Raw genomic sequence first — 13,373 nt, 5'->3', positions numbered from 1 at the left:
CCTCGAGATAATCATGCTAAGCGAAATAAGCCAGACAGAAAAAGTTGAAAATCACATGATATCACTTATATGTGGATATAAACCTAAAAGCAACAAACGGACAGGACAAACGAACAGAGACTCATGGACATGGACAATGGACTAGTGGTTACTAGAGGGTAGGGGGTGGGGGAGGAGGGGATAGGTAGATGGGGTAAAAAGGGTCAAATATTGGGGGGTAGGAGGAGAGTGAAGTTGGTAAAGGGGTTCAAATATATGGTAGCTGAAGGAAACTGGACTTTAGGTGGTAAACACACAATAGAATATACAGATGTCAAATGATAATGTACACCTGAAAATTATATAATTGTATTAACCAATGTTACCCCAATAAACTTTAAAATAAATAAAATAAAATAAAATAATAAAATAAAATTAAAAAGCTGAACTTGGAGAATAGTAATAATTAATTTTATTCTGACTTTAACTTGAAGGTATGAGACCAGAAAAGAGTTTAGAGAGGACCTGACATAAATTCCCTTTTATCCTGCACTTTTTCCATGCTAGTCACCATGTCAGACCCTTTACATAATATTATCTCTAATCCTATACAACTTTTCAAGATAGCTATTATATCTACAATTTAGAGATGAGTACACTGAGGCTTCAAGTAATGCAGTCTTCCTTAGATCACCCAACTATCCACAGAAGCAGTGTGACCAGCTGGAATCCCATAATCGTGATCTTCCATTGCCTTGTAAGGAGGTGTGTCCTGGTAACAGCAAATTGTACCTACCCCACAATTGTTGAAACAAATAAATAAAATAATACCAAAAAAAGCACTGAGACCAGTGCTCTAAACAGTGAGTACTTAATATGTTAGCTCTTAATGTAATTATTACTATCATTAGATATTTAATAAGGTAGTAACCTTACCTTCTTTTTACTTTCTCTTCTCCCTTGGCCCAAAAGAAGAGATGAAATATGCCTTTAAGTAGAAAGGGGTGGCTCCATGACTTAAGAGATTTAAGTAAATGTTCTTGCTCCAGGAGATCTTCTCTACTGGTCAATGCACAGTTCCTGTAGGACAGAGCCTGTTCTGTAAATCACACCCTTGCTATTTAACAAGTGTTGGTACTCAGTACAAAATCTATTTTCCTGCCTGGCTTAGTCCTTCGGTAGACCAGTATTGATGGACTCGTACTGCTTCCTGTGAATTGCCAGGACCAGCATTATAAATAAAGCGGTGCTTATTGAAAGCTCTTACTCTTGCTCATTCCCTTCTCTCATACACAGGCTGAGTAGAGATGAACCCAAAATGAGGTTTCCATGGATTTCTAGCCCTCTTCAATTAGCCAACTCGTGGCACTGTTTTACCTGGATGTAAGCACAATAGCAGCCAACCTACTTCTAGCAGATGATGGAATGTAGCTGTCAGCTCCTTAATGTAATTATTCCTATCAAGAGCTTTTATACTCTCAACCAATTACCATTTCATGTACTCATCTTATAATTTTTCATATGGGCTCCCTCACACATTCCCATATATTCTTGACACTCATATCAATTTCTTCCTCTCGTCTTCTCCCAACAAATACCACCCAGTTACAGGTGAGGTTTCTTCCTTTTTTCTCCACCCATGAGCATCTCCACAGCTGGGCCTAGTTAAATCTTGACTGCTTTTCTGAGTTAATTCTTCACTTCCCTTCCCCAGGCTGTTTGTGGGTGCACAGCTGCCATAAGGCTGCTCATCTCTTCCTTCTTCTCCTCTTTAGGCCTCTGGGAGTTTCTTCTAACAATAATGTAAAAGGGAATTCTTTGGTCTCCTCCTCAAGTGTCTGCCTACAAGAAAGATAAAAAAAGGCTCAAAAACTGGGGAAGAACACTTTGTTACTTAACACTCTGCACAACTATTTACCTTAATCCTGACAGCACATGAATGAGCATGGATACAAGTCTTCTGATATTACAGAGCAGCATTACAATATGTCCCTCATAAGATCCACATGCATGTACATTCATTCATCCACATATGAATCGATCCAATAAAAATACTTACCTGCTTGCTATGTGCTAATCACTGTAGTAAATCAGATGGAAACTGGATTGAAGAAGGAAGATCCAGACCAGGGCCAAAAGCCAGTTGAGACAATGTGGCAGTAGCTCAGGCAAGAGATGATAACGTCCTGATTGAACCCAAATAGTGGTGGTGGGGCTGGGAAGCAGAGACAGAGATAGGAGAGGTAAGGAGGGTGTATCAAAAGGATATGGGTATTTATTTAGCCTCACTCCTCCTGGGTGATATTTTGTTTTCTCCCTTATTTTCCTTTGTTTCTTTTGCATCATACTTATTTCGTGCTACTAAATTGGATTTTCTTGTGTCCTTATTAGCAGTTTTAAATCATTCCTGAGGCAACTTTTATTGTTTTCATTCATTCATTCACTTCCCTTTAGAGTTTATAAATCCTCAGCCTATGAATGGAAGTCACAGAGGAGGATGAGATATCCAGTGAGCACATATAAAAAGAGAAAAATGGATGATTCTAATTTTAGGGTGAGAACAGGAGGAGGAACTGGCAAAGGAGACTGGAAAGAAATCATGAGCTGACCCTGAGAGTACTGTGCTATAGAAGCCAAGTAAGGAAAGTTGACTGGGTCAACTGCTGCAGTGAAATTAACTATGATAAAGTCTGAAAACAGTCCATTGAATTGGGTAATTAGGAGATGATGGCCAGAAATGGCAATTTATTTCATTGACTTAGTGGAATCAGTTTGCCTGACTCCTAAAGAATGAGACAAGACAGAAAATAAATGTAATTCATGCAAGGCATTTGACTCAGAATAGGAGATATGAGGAGACAGCTAGAGGTTGGCATGTGGTCAGGGATGAAGTTGTTTTTTATATAGATGAGATCTGGGCATGTTAAGACTGCAAGGAAGAAATAAATTGAGAGAGTAGGATTAAAAAAAAAAAGGAAAAAAGTGATACGAAGCAGTGGGTCAGATTTGGGGTGATTGAAGACTAGGCGCAAAGACTGAATTAAAGATTGCAAAGGTGGTGCTGATTGGGCCCAGCAGGTAGTTGTAATATGAGAAGGGCAAGAAGCTTTGAGACCAAAGTATTGAATTTATCATCCAAATATATAGTAAAATCACCCAGGATCATGGCATGACTTGGAAGACTATGATTCAGATGCCAAAACCCTCAACAAATGAGGAGTAACCTCAATTGGATAACAACCAGAACAAGGTTAGATGGTGGTATGAACAGCAGGCAGAGTCCAAAATGAAAGGGGGTTTTGCTTAAAGGTAAGAGATGGTTTGCCAGAGGTAACGGCAATATTGGAGACAGTCCAGTGCTGCCTCAGAGCCCATGGGCTCTGGACCATAAGAGGAAATGTTTAAGCAGTCTCCATGTGACACCACTGAAGGGGAGGCAGAGAGGAGGAACCTCACTAGGGGAAAACTGAACTTCAGTAAGGATAAGAAGATGGGAGATTAACTGCCACTCTGATATTGTTTGGAGAAAGATTAGAGATGAGGGGTAGAGGAGAAAAGTTCACATCCATCAGTCCCCTGTTTCTTTGAAAAAAGTGAAGGTGAACACAATGCACACAAGGCCCCAAATAAATACCTAGATGCCAGATTAAGGATGTCGAGCCTGGAAAGCAGATCTGAAATGTTGAAGAAATGGAAACTTCTCCCAACACAAAAACAGTAGCAGCTGCCAGTATTTACCATTACATGACCCATTCCAGGAAACTTCTATTTATTTGGAAGAGGAAGAAGGAGAGATAGGGTGAATAAGATGATCATATCACCAGCGAGTACCTAACATGTTAGTGCAGAGGATGGGGGAAAAATGCTTTTAAGGCATTAATAAATTAACAGTTCTAATTAGAAACACAGGACACCCAGTTATTTCATGGAAATGAATTGTGTGAACAGTTCTATCATCTCGGGGGAAGAAAACCTGAACTTGTTTGTATCCTTTCATAAAACAAAGGATATCAAATATACTTGACTGTCTTGCTTTTAACTTTTTTTAAATTAACTTCTTTCATGTTGTGCAGCTAATGAAAATACCTACTAGTAGCTACAGTAACTTTGATGTTATAATTCTCAGAGAACACTTTTAAGTGAAATATATAAATCCATTGATGTTTCGCTGGGATTCAAACTCTTGGGCATTTAGGGGGAGGGGAAAATCCAAGTAAATCAGCTATTTCTGTAAAGATCATTTGTATGTTATCAAATTTACATGTTATCAGAGCTTTGAGTATTACACAATCTGGCTAGCAGCCAGATTGATATAATAAATCTTAATGTCTCTAAATTAAAAAGTCAGTAGATATTTGCCAAATAACCTCTGATCTACTACATCAATTTTTGCCTAAAAACTATACCGTCTAGAATTCTACATGTTTACAGCACTCTTCCTCATAATGAATAGTACATATTCGATGTAATATCAAGCTCTACCCTTTTTGCTTTAGTTTTTTACATTTATATAATTTTCTAAAGAGCTAAACAAATGACTGTTGCAGTGGTTATTTCCATCAGATTAAACGTCTTTTATAAAAACAACTATGATATTTTAAAAATATTGCTGTCTTTCCTTCATCAAAACAACTCACTTCCAATTTAGAATCTGAAAAAGCCAAACTAATAAGATGCTATCTTCTACATTTGATTTATAATAGTTATAACTAGTTTTCCCCATAATTGTCATCTAATTTTTAAAACTACAAGCATCTATTGAATACATGGTTCAAAGTAGAAGCAATCATTTAAAACAAATTTGCTTAAAGTGAATATCCCTCAAAATTAAAAAGTAAAAGTTATTATGTTCATCGACTTTTGCTGCTACCAAAGTGCAGCTCCTCAAAACAGAAATTTGAACCATATGTGCAGCACAGTTTACAAAAGAAGTTAGACATAAAATTTTTTATTGTATTTAAATAAACCTTTTCTGATCTACCATCCCTTGCCTGCCCAACCACTGTCTCATGCCACCATCACTGCCCCCCCCATCACTTTATCTCAACTTCCTTTTTGATCAACAGTGAAATCTGACAATGTTTTCTTTTATGACTTACTGCATTGGTATCATGCTAAAAATAGGACTAATATATTAAAAGACTATCCACACTCCAAGAATACTTTTATAGTTCTTTCTCATTTTTCTGGCACTTTTATGGGGATTTTTATAATTAAATATTTAATCTATACCATTTAATTTATAATAAATGTAAGCTAGAGTTCTAATTTTCTTCCATCCTTCCATTCCTTCCTTCCTTCTTTCCTTCCTTCCTTCCTTCCTTTCTTCCTTCCTTCCTTCCTTCCTTCATTCTTTCATTCATTCCTTCTTTCTTCTTTCTTTCCAAATGTCAGCCAACTACTCCAATAGCATGTATTAAATAACATTCTTTCTTCATTGATTTAATAACACTTTTATCATATATTAAATTCTGGCATTAATAATAGTTTACACTCTCATAGTGCTTACAACGGGCTAGGAATTGTTCTAAACACTTCACACATATTGCCCTTACAACAACCCTATGTAGTATGGACCACTTTATCCCCATTTTATAGATGAGAAATTTGAAATACAGAAGACTTAAGAATTTTCTCAAGGTCACACATTACACTGCTCGCATCTGCTACATATACCTTGTCCCAAATTCTATTTTGTCCCATTACCAATCCCTCAGCTGATATCACACTTTCAATTACTGTAGTTTAACATTTTGACATCTACCAGGGAGCATGCCCCTCACTGTTTGTTATCATGTTATTCTCAAAACAAAATTTTTTAAATAATTTCAACTGGAATAGCTACATGGGCTAGTATCTACCATATTGGACATAGCAGATCCAGATGATCATGTATTCTCTTTTAACCTATTAATATAAGATATTGAAATAACAGATATAATAATGCTAACCCATCTTTCATTGCTGGAAAAAAATCTACTTGGTAATGTTATATTTGAGTTGCTAATATATTATTAATGTAATAAGATGGAGAAAATTGCATTCGCCTGGATTCTTATCACTATATTTGTTCAGAAGAAATGCTTCTTAAATCTCTTGGGATGGCATATAAGACTCAAGAGAATGTGCAAATAACAAGTATAATGGAATTTTCTCTCCATAATGAAGTAGTATAGAATTTTAAGTCCCAAATAGAAAGATTGAGAATGATGAAGTGGAGCCAGTGAGGCTGAGGACTGCATGAGGGAAGAAGAGAAGAATAAAACATTAGTGACATCAGAGAAAGGAACAAGGAAGAAGAGAATTTTCGGATGAGGATTTTTCTGCAAGATTCTATATGTACCATGTGATATAATTCTGTCTTTAGTCCCCACAAATTTTCAGTAAAGTTCACAAAGATCATTAATATTACAGTGTGTGTGTCGGGGGGGGCGGGGACTTACAAGATGTGTTCACAGATATTCTATTTCTCTGAACTTCTAGACATATGGCAGGATTTAATTTCCTAAAGCTCTTAAAATTAGTTGTGAATTGTATTGACTAATAAACATAATTGGGAATAACATGGGTTATTTCTAGACAAAAAGTTTTAGTGCCAATGCATGGTTCTCCACATTCCCTTTTCCCTGTCATAGCTACTGGCCCTGTTCCAGATAGTGGAGTCTATGATGGCCTGTCCCTGAATGAGAACTATGTACAGTAGAGGCCACAGTTAAACTGTGATGGACACAGTTAAATGTGAGCAAGAAATAATCATTATTGTCTTAGGCCACTAAAATGTTTAGATTGTTACCAAAGTATAACCTGGTCTATCCTGACTGATATGGAATTTGATAGCTTGTAGTGGAATGCTGCTGTATGAAAAAAAAAAAACAAACTAAAATAGTTGGCATTGGATTAAGGAATGGAAGGTGGGTGGTAAAGAAAACATTGACGGAGCATGAAAAGATGAAGATCTATGTTATACAGTGAGAAAACATGTAGTATAAGGCAAAGAAAACTAATAGCAAATATGAGAATTATGTCCAGAAAAGCATATGGAGCTGATTGAAATCAAATAGGAAAGAAGTCATGGATGTTTTAGAAAGGTTTGTATTACAAAAGTACCTACCTGGACTAAAAATAATTATGACTGTTCTAGACTTAAGATTGAGATCTTCTATTGAACAGGAAGTGGGCCAATAAAGCTACTTGCCCCAACAAAGGATAGAGTCCCACTTATTCTCTTCAGATATGACCAGAGAGAATAATAGAAAAAGAAGAATCTCTCAGGGGTAGACACTAGGAACAATAAAGAAAAATGATCAAGGAAGCCAAATCAGAACTTGATCAGGAAAAACACCCACATACAGAAAAGGGGATCTTTTCCTATTACCCAATCTCTGTGTATATCGAGTAAGTGAGGGGAAGATAATAATTTAGTTTACAAGTTTCCACATCAAAAGAAGCCACATTCAGGCTTGATAGAGACTAATAGACATTACTTTATTCTTGATGAAGAAGTCATCATATATCACCCAGAAATCCTGGACTTTGAGTCTGATTTTGTTACACTATGGGAATTTTAAGTAGTATCCCTTGTAAAATGGACACTTGTGTTTTGAATGTAGAAAGGAGAGTGAACCAAATAATTGGTGGCCAGAATGGAGTTCTCTGTACTATTTGCAAATACTCCAGTCCTTTCTACTTCCAGGATTAAGGTAGGATTGTTTTAAATCAATCTTTAAAAGTTAGCTACAGACATGTGACTTGCCTTGGCCAATGTTATCTAAGAAATTGTGTATGTCATCTCTGTGACGATGCATTAAAAACAAGAACATGATTCCCTGTGCTTCCTTCCTCTGGAAGTAGTCACTACATAATTTTCCAAACAGGTGACACACTGAAAGCCTATATCCCTAAGTGAGAAAATCCCCAGCTGACTCTTAATAGAGTAAGAAAGAAATAACCTTTCTTTGTTTTAAACCACTAAGAATTTGGGATTGTTACCACACAAAACCTTGTCTATCCTGACAGATATAATGTTAATTGGGTTTTCTGAGTAAACCAGGAAAGGGGGTGAGTTCTGCCCTGACAGTACAAGGCCAATGGAGTCATTCTATGAAGACAAGGAAATAGATATCTTCTGCATTACATTCAGGATATATGCGTCTATAGTCACATATATTCATTGTTATCTTTATGTGCTATAATTTTTTCCAGTTTTTATATCAAAGTTATGCTAGCCTTATAAAACAGACAGACAAATTTTGTGGGGTTATTTTTTCTGTGCTTTAGAATAGTGAAAGGAACAAAGGAATTATCCGTCCCTTAATTTTTAAGTTCATTCGTAAAACCATTTTGATCAGAAGTATCTTTCACTTACAAGTAAAAGATACCTAAACCAGCTTTAGCAAAAATAAAAATAAAAATAAAAATGTTTTGCACTACTAATAAGAAGGACAGGAGTAGCACTAGTGACTCACAGAATGTTAGAACCTTTCCTTTTTCTTTTTTTACATGTCTGTATCTGAGTTCTGTGTCTCTATATCTGTATGTGTGCCTGTCTCTCTCAGTTTCCATCTCTCAGTCAGAGAGTTTCTGTGTGTCTATCTGTGCCCTGATCCCTGTTTCTCTCCCAGCCCCACTGCAAATGGCTTAATTTAAGTGAGACAGGGAGCTGTGACCATACCATTCCCAGCTTACATCACCTCCATTGATCAACCCAGAAGAGAACTTTTCCCACAGATATGAAAACATAATCATAGTAACGGGCTCTGATTAACTCTGTCTGGTCCCCTGTCCCATCTTGGATCAATATATGTAGGATATATGCAAATATGGTTTGACATGGTGGGTTTACTCCTGTGGCCAGAAATCAGTGTACTATAATTCTCTGCTATCTGAGTATAACATAATTGGGGTGGGAGAGAATTCATCCTCAAAGGAAGGAGTGGTATTGACTAATATAAGGAAAAAGAGAGAAAGATATATGGAGAGACACAATTGCTAGACCAATAAACAAAACAGATATCCACTTGAAAAAAAAAAAAAAAAGAAATGGGCCTAGCCCTGGATGGGGAATAAATCTTTGGCAGGCAACCTTTTTCAATTAATTCCATGGTCATTGGTCTATTCAGGTTTTCTACTTGAGTCAATTTTGATAATTTTTATGTTTTTAGAAAATCAATTTCATCTAGATTTTCAAATTTATTGGCAAAGAGTTAAACAGGCTTTTTCACAGGCTTTTCCTCATAATGTCTATCAAAATGAAAGCCAATGGCATAATGCCAAGGGCAACTCCATAAAAACATTTCTCTGGGGAACTAAAACAAAAGTATTTCAGGCTGCTGCGCTCTCTTGGTTTAGCTTCATCCAGGAATAAAACTTAGTGTGTCTAGAGAATAGATGGGCAGCATATCCTTCAGGCAATTCTCCATACATATTATTTTTCACAATTGAGCTTTTGATAGGTACTGGGCAGCAGAGAATTCTAGGTTATAACCTCTGACAAGAACTTGGAGTACAAATTATTTTACAATGCTCAATTCATATGTCTCCTTGGTCAGCCAAAATATAGAGAGTTGACATTCTCATATGAAAGTTGAGACATCTAAATAGGACATATGTCTTCAGAGAAGACACTTCAGGACCACACAAAAGTAGGCCCATGGAATAAGTACTCGTGGATAGGGCCAAGCTATTCTCAGAACAACTGAACAGCTAGACGAAACACAAGACAGAATGACAAATAACATTCTGGGAGAGCTCGGAAGAAGTGGATGTGCTGCCATCAGAGGGTATGAATACAGTAGGTAGAAAAGAAAAACGTCATACAGGTTTCACTGAGAAAGTAGTAGTAGACATGGGTATTGTAAGATGAGAAGGATTTCAGTGGGCAAAAGGTAAACAGAGGGGCAAGAAAGAACACCATGAACATGTCTTATGAAACATATTTCTTGAGAGTTTAGGGAATGCATGGAGGAATAAAACAAAGATTGGATGAAAAGATGAATGAGACGGTGTGATGTAAGAAAGTCCAAAATGAACATTGAATGATGTGGAAAATGGCCCTGACAGACAAAAGGCCTTTCACGTCCCAACTCCAGCTGAGCTCCCAGGTGCATTCAGCCAAATGAATAATCCTAGATATAATCACATGAAGCAGAGAAAAAAAGTACAGCTGAGCCCTGCCTGAATTCAAATTAACACTGAGAAACAATAAGCTGTTGTGGTTTTAAGCCACCAGGTTTGGGTATGACTTGTTCTCTTAGGTACATGCTCAGGTCTGGAACTGTTTGCCCAGGCTTATGCTATCCTTATAACTAATGTGAGCAATGTAATGGTCAGAATTCTGAATTTAAACCATCCTTCAAAAAGGACCCATGAATTTTTTCTTCTTTGAGAAGCAGCACAAAGGTATGGATTTTGAAAAAAAAAAAAAAAAAAGTAAATCCAATGGCACTGTTATTTATACAGTCACCTTGTGTGCACTTTCTTTCGCTTTCCCCACATTATAAAATGTTGCCCTGTATTGTGATTTCAACAATGCTTTGAATTACTGTCTAGATGTTCTAAACCTAACGTTCTATATTTTTTTCCATTACAATGAATATGATGACTGACATTTACAGGAGTGACACACTCACATGGGCTGATCTCTGGGACTCTGAAAGTCCACTCCACTAGCTATATAATCCTCTTGCCTCCATTCTTTAGCACAGCTCAGTTTGGATGTATTGATTTTGTGAATAATTGTGAAAATCTAAAACGCAATTCAAAATTATCATGTTAAATTTGTTGAAATAACCTTGATTCAAGTTTCCCAGACAATGGGAGCAAAAATACCCTGATTCTTTGCTTATGCCATTCGCTTCAATGTAAACTGCCCATCCTTTATCACCTCTAGGTTATTCAACATTTTATAGCCACTTGCTCTCTCTAGTTCCCTCTCAGGAGGCAGAATCTATTATTTTCTCAACAGGTTCTCATGGCCTATTAAATGTACTTCTATGATGTGGGACTGCATTTTATTAAATTACCTCTCTTTTTGTCTCTCTTGCTGTGAAGACAGGTCCAGTTATTATCTTGACTCTTCCAGTTCCAGTATCACTGCACAGCAAATAGTAGGTACTTGGTAATTCTTGACGGTATTAAAATTAAAGGTTAAAATTAAAACTGTCACCTGTTTAGCAAAATGAAAACAAACTTAAATGGAAGAAAATATTCTGATGATTGATTTTGGGTAAGATCATTTTAGAAAAAAAATTATTTGTGAGTATTGTAACTAATATAAATTAATTACAAAAGCAATGGTGGAAGGATAAAAGAAAAAAATCAGAACCAGAACAACTCAAATAAAAACGTAATAATTGTGATTAAGTCTAGGAAATCATTAATTATACAGTGATAAATATATTGCTTTTCTAGTTTTCTACTCTCTTCTATTCTTCCTAGAACTTGAAATCAGGTTTATAATTTGACGCTAGAAACGATTACTATAATTCAAGTCAGTATATAATCTAGACCACATGGAATCTTTCTTCTTCATTAATCTCAAGGCAAGGTCTTAAGTAGCAGGAGAAAGGAGAAGTGGGGGTGGAGGTGGGGGCGGAATCCTAACCAGTTAGGGCTTTACTTCTTTTACTTATTCTTACAACCACAGAGGTAATAGCGATAAGTCAGAGAATGGAGAGAACTATTATAAAATTTCAGTTAGTATCTTCAGATAGTTTAGGAGCTATTACATTCGCTGAAACAAGAACAGATGGCAATAAAAAGAGCAAACAGAGAAATTTCTGGAAGGGAATAGCTCTACCCATAATTTCAAAGCCTCCCTGATGTAGCACCCAAGACTGTAGCACTCAAGTTAGCAGCCATATTTCCAGGAATAGTCTCCACCTTTGCAAAACAGCAGTGTTAAACTAAGCTGAGGAGCTATGACATCAATCTTTTTGTCATCCATCTTTTTAATCAACTTTATTAAAGTATAATTCACATTCGGTAAACTACATTTATTTTAAGTACACCATTAGAAGAGTTTTGATAATTTATAACTACCACGATTTGTAATGGTCACCACAATCCAGATATAGAACATTTCTTCACCTAAAAGTGTTCACTGTGGCTCTTGGCAGTCAATCTCATCTCACTCCTGTCCCTAGGAAACCAGTTATCAGCTTTCTGTACCAGTAGGTTATTTTCACTTTTTAGAATTCCAAGTAAATGGAATCACGCAATGTGTACTCTTCTTCGATGAATATATTTTTGAGATTCTTCCATGTTATGTGTGTTCACTGTATGGCCAGCCATACCACAGTTTGTTTATTCACTCACTTGTTGATGGACCTTTGAGTTGTTTCCAGTTTGGTGCTTTTATGAATAAAGTTGCTATGAATTTCATGAATAAGACTGTGTTGACATATATTTTCATTTATCTTAGATAAATACCTATGCATGGAATTTCTAGGTAATATAACTGCATGCTTAACTTAAACTGCAAAACTTTTCCAAAGTGTGTATACCCTTTTATGATCCCCTCCAGTAATATATGTGTTTCGGTGCTCCACATCTTTACCAACACTTGATATTGTTAATCTTTTTCTTTTTTTTAAACATTCCAGGGGGATGGGTAACAGTATATTACTGTAGTTTTAGTTTGCTTTTTCCTGACAATCAATAATGCTGAACATCTTTTTATGTGTTTATTGGCCATTAGTATATCTTTTTTTTGCCAAGTATCTGTTCAGTTCTGTTGCTCATTTACTATTGGGTTGTTTGCTTTTTTATTTTTGAGTTGTGAGATTTCCTTGTATATTCTGGATACAAGTACTTTTTTCATAAATATGCATTGAGAATAATTTCTCCCAGTCTGTAGCATGCCTTTCATTTCCTTGATGGTTTCTTTCAAGGAATAATAGGTTTTAATTTTGATACTAACTTATCTTTTTAAAAAATTTTATGGTTTATACTATCTAAGAAACTTTTGCCTACTTCAACATCACATAGACTGTCTCCTATACTTTATTCTAGAAGTTTTATAGTTTTGGCCTTTACAATTTTGTCTGATCAACTTCAAGATACTCTTTGGATATGGTGTGAACTATGTGCTAAGATTTGTTTTATTCCACATAAATAGCCAGTTATTCCAATACCCTTTGTTGAAAACATTATAATTTGATCCATTGAATTACCTTGAAATCTTTACCAATAAACAACTGTGTGTGTATCTGAACTATCTATTGTAGTCCATTGATCTATATATCTATTTTATGCTAATATTCACTTTCTTAAGTTCTGTAACATGGCATCTTGAAACTTAGGTACTTTAAATTTTCCAACTTGATTCTTATTTTTCAAAACATTATTAGATATTTTAGATCTTCATTTCCATATAAATTTGATAATAAATATGC

General features: G+C 35.9%; 1 long non-coding RNA gene across 4 annotated transcripts in view; it reads right to left on the bottom strand.

Moving 5' to 3' along the window:
- Positions 1-436: 436 nt before the first annotated feature.
- Positions 437-13,373, bottom strand: part of LOC107196524 — a 28,558-nt gene continuing 15,621 nt past the window's right edge. The window contains exons 2-5 of one of the 4 annotated variants that reach the window (XR_001517944.2): positions 11,001-11,143; positions 2,039-2,194; positions 916-1,821; positions 437-771 (exon numbers count right to left, since the gene is read on the bottom strand). This is a non-coding gene — a long non-coding RNA (uncharacterized LOC107196524). Of the gene's footprint in view, positions 1,822-2,038; positions 2,195-11,000; positions 11,144-13,373 lie in introns of all 4 variants that reach the window. The other 3 variants (XR_003043616.1, XR_001517942.2, XR_001517943.2) reach the window with 3 other exon arrangements.

The sequence above is a fragment of the Pteropus alecto genome, unplaced genomic scaffold (assembly GCF_000325575.1).
Source record: "Pteropus alecto unplaced genomic scaffold, ASM32557v1 scaffold76, whole genome shotgun sequence".
Lineage (NCBI taxonomy): Eukaryota > Metazoa > Chordata > Mammalia > Chiroptera > Pteropodidae > Pteropus > Pteropus alecto.
Note: the sequence above shows the minus strand (reverse complement) of the source record. Positions and strands in the feature narration are given on the sequence as shown.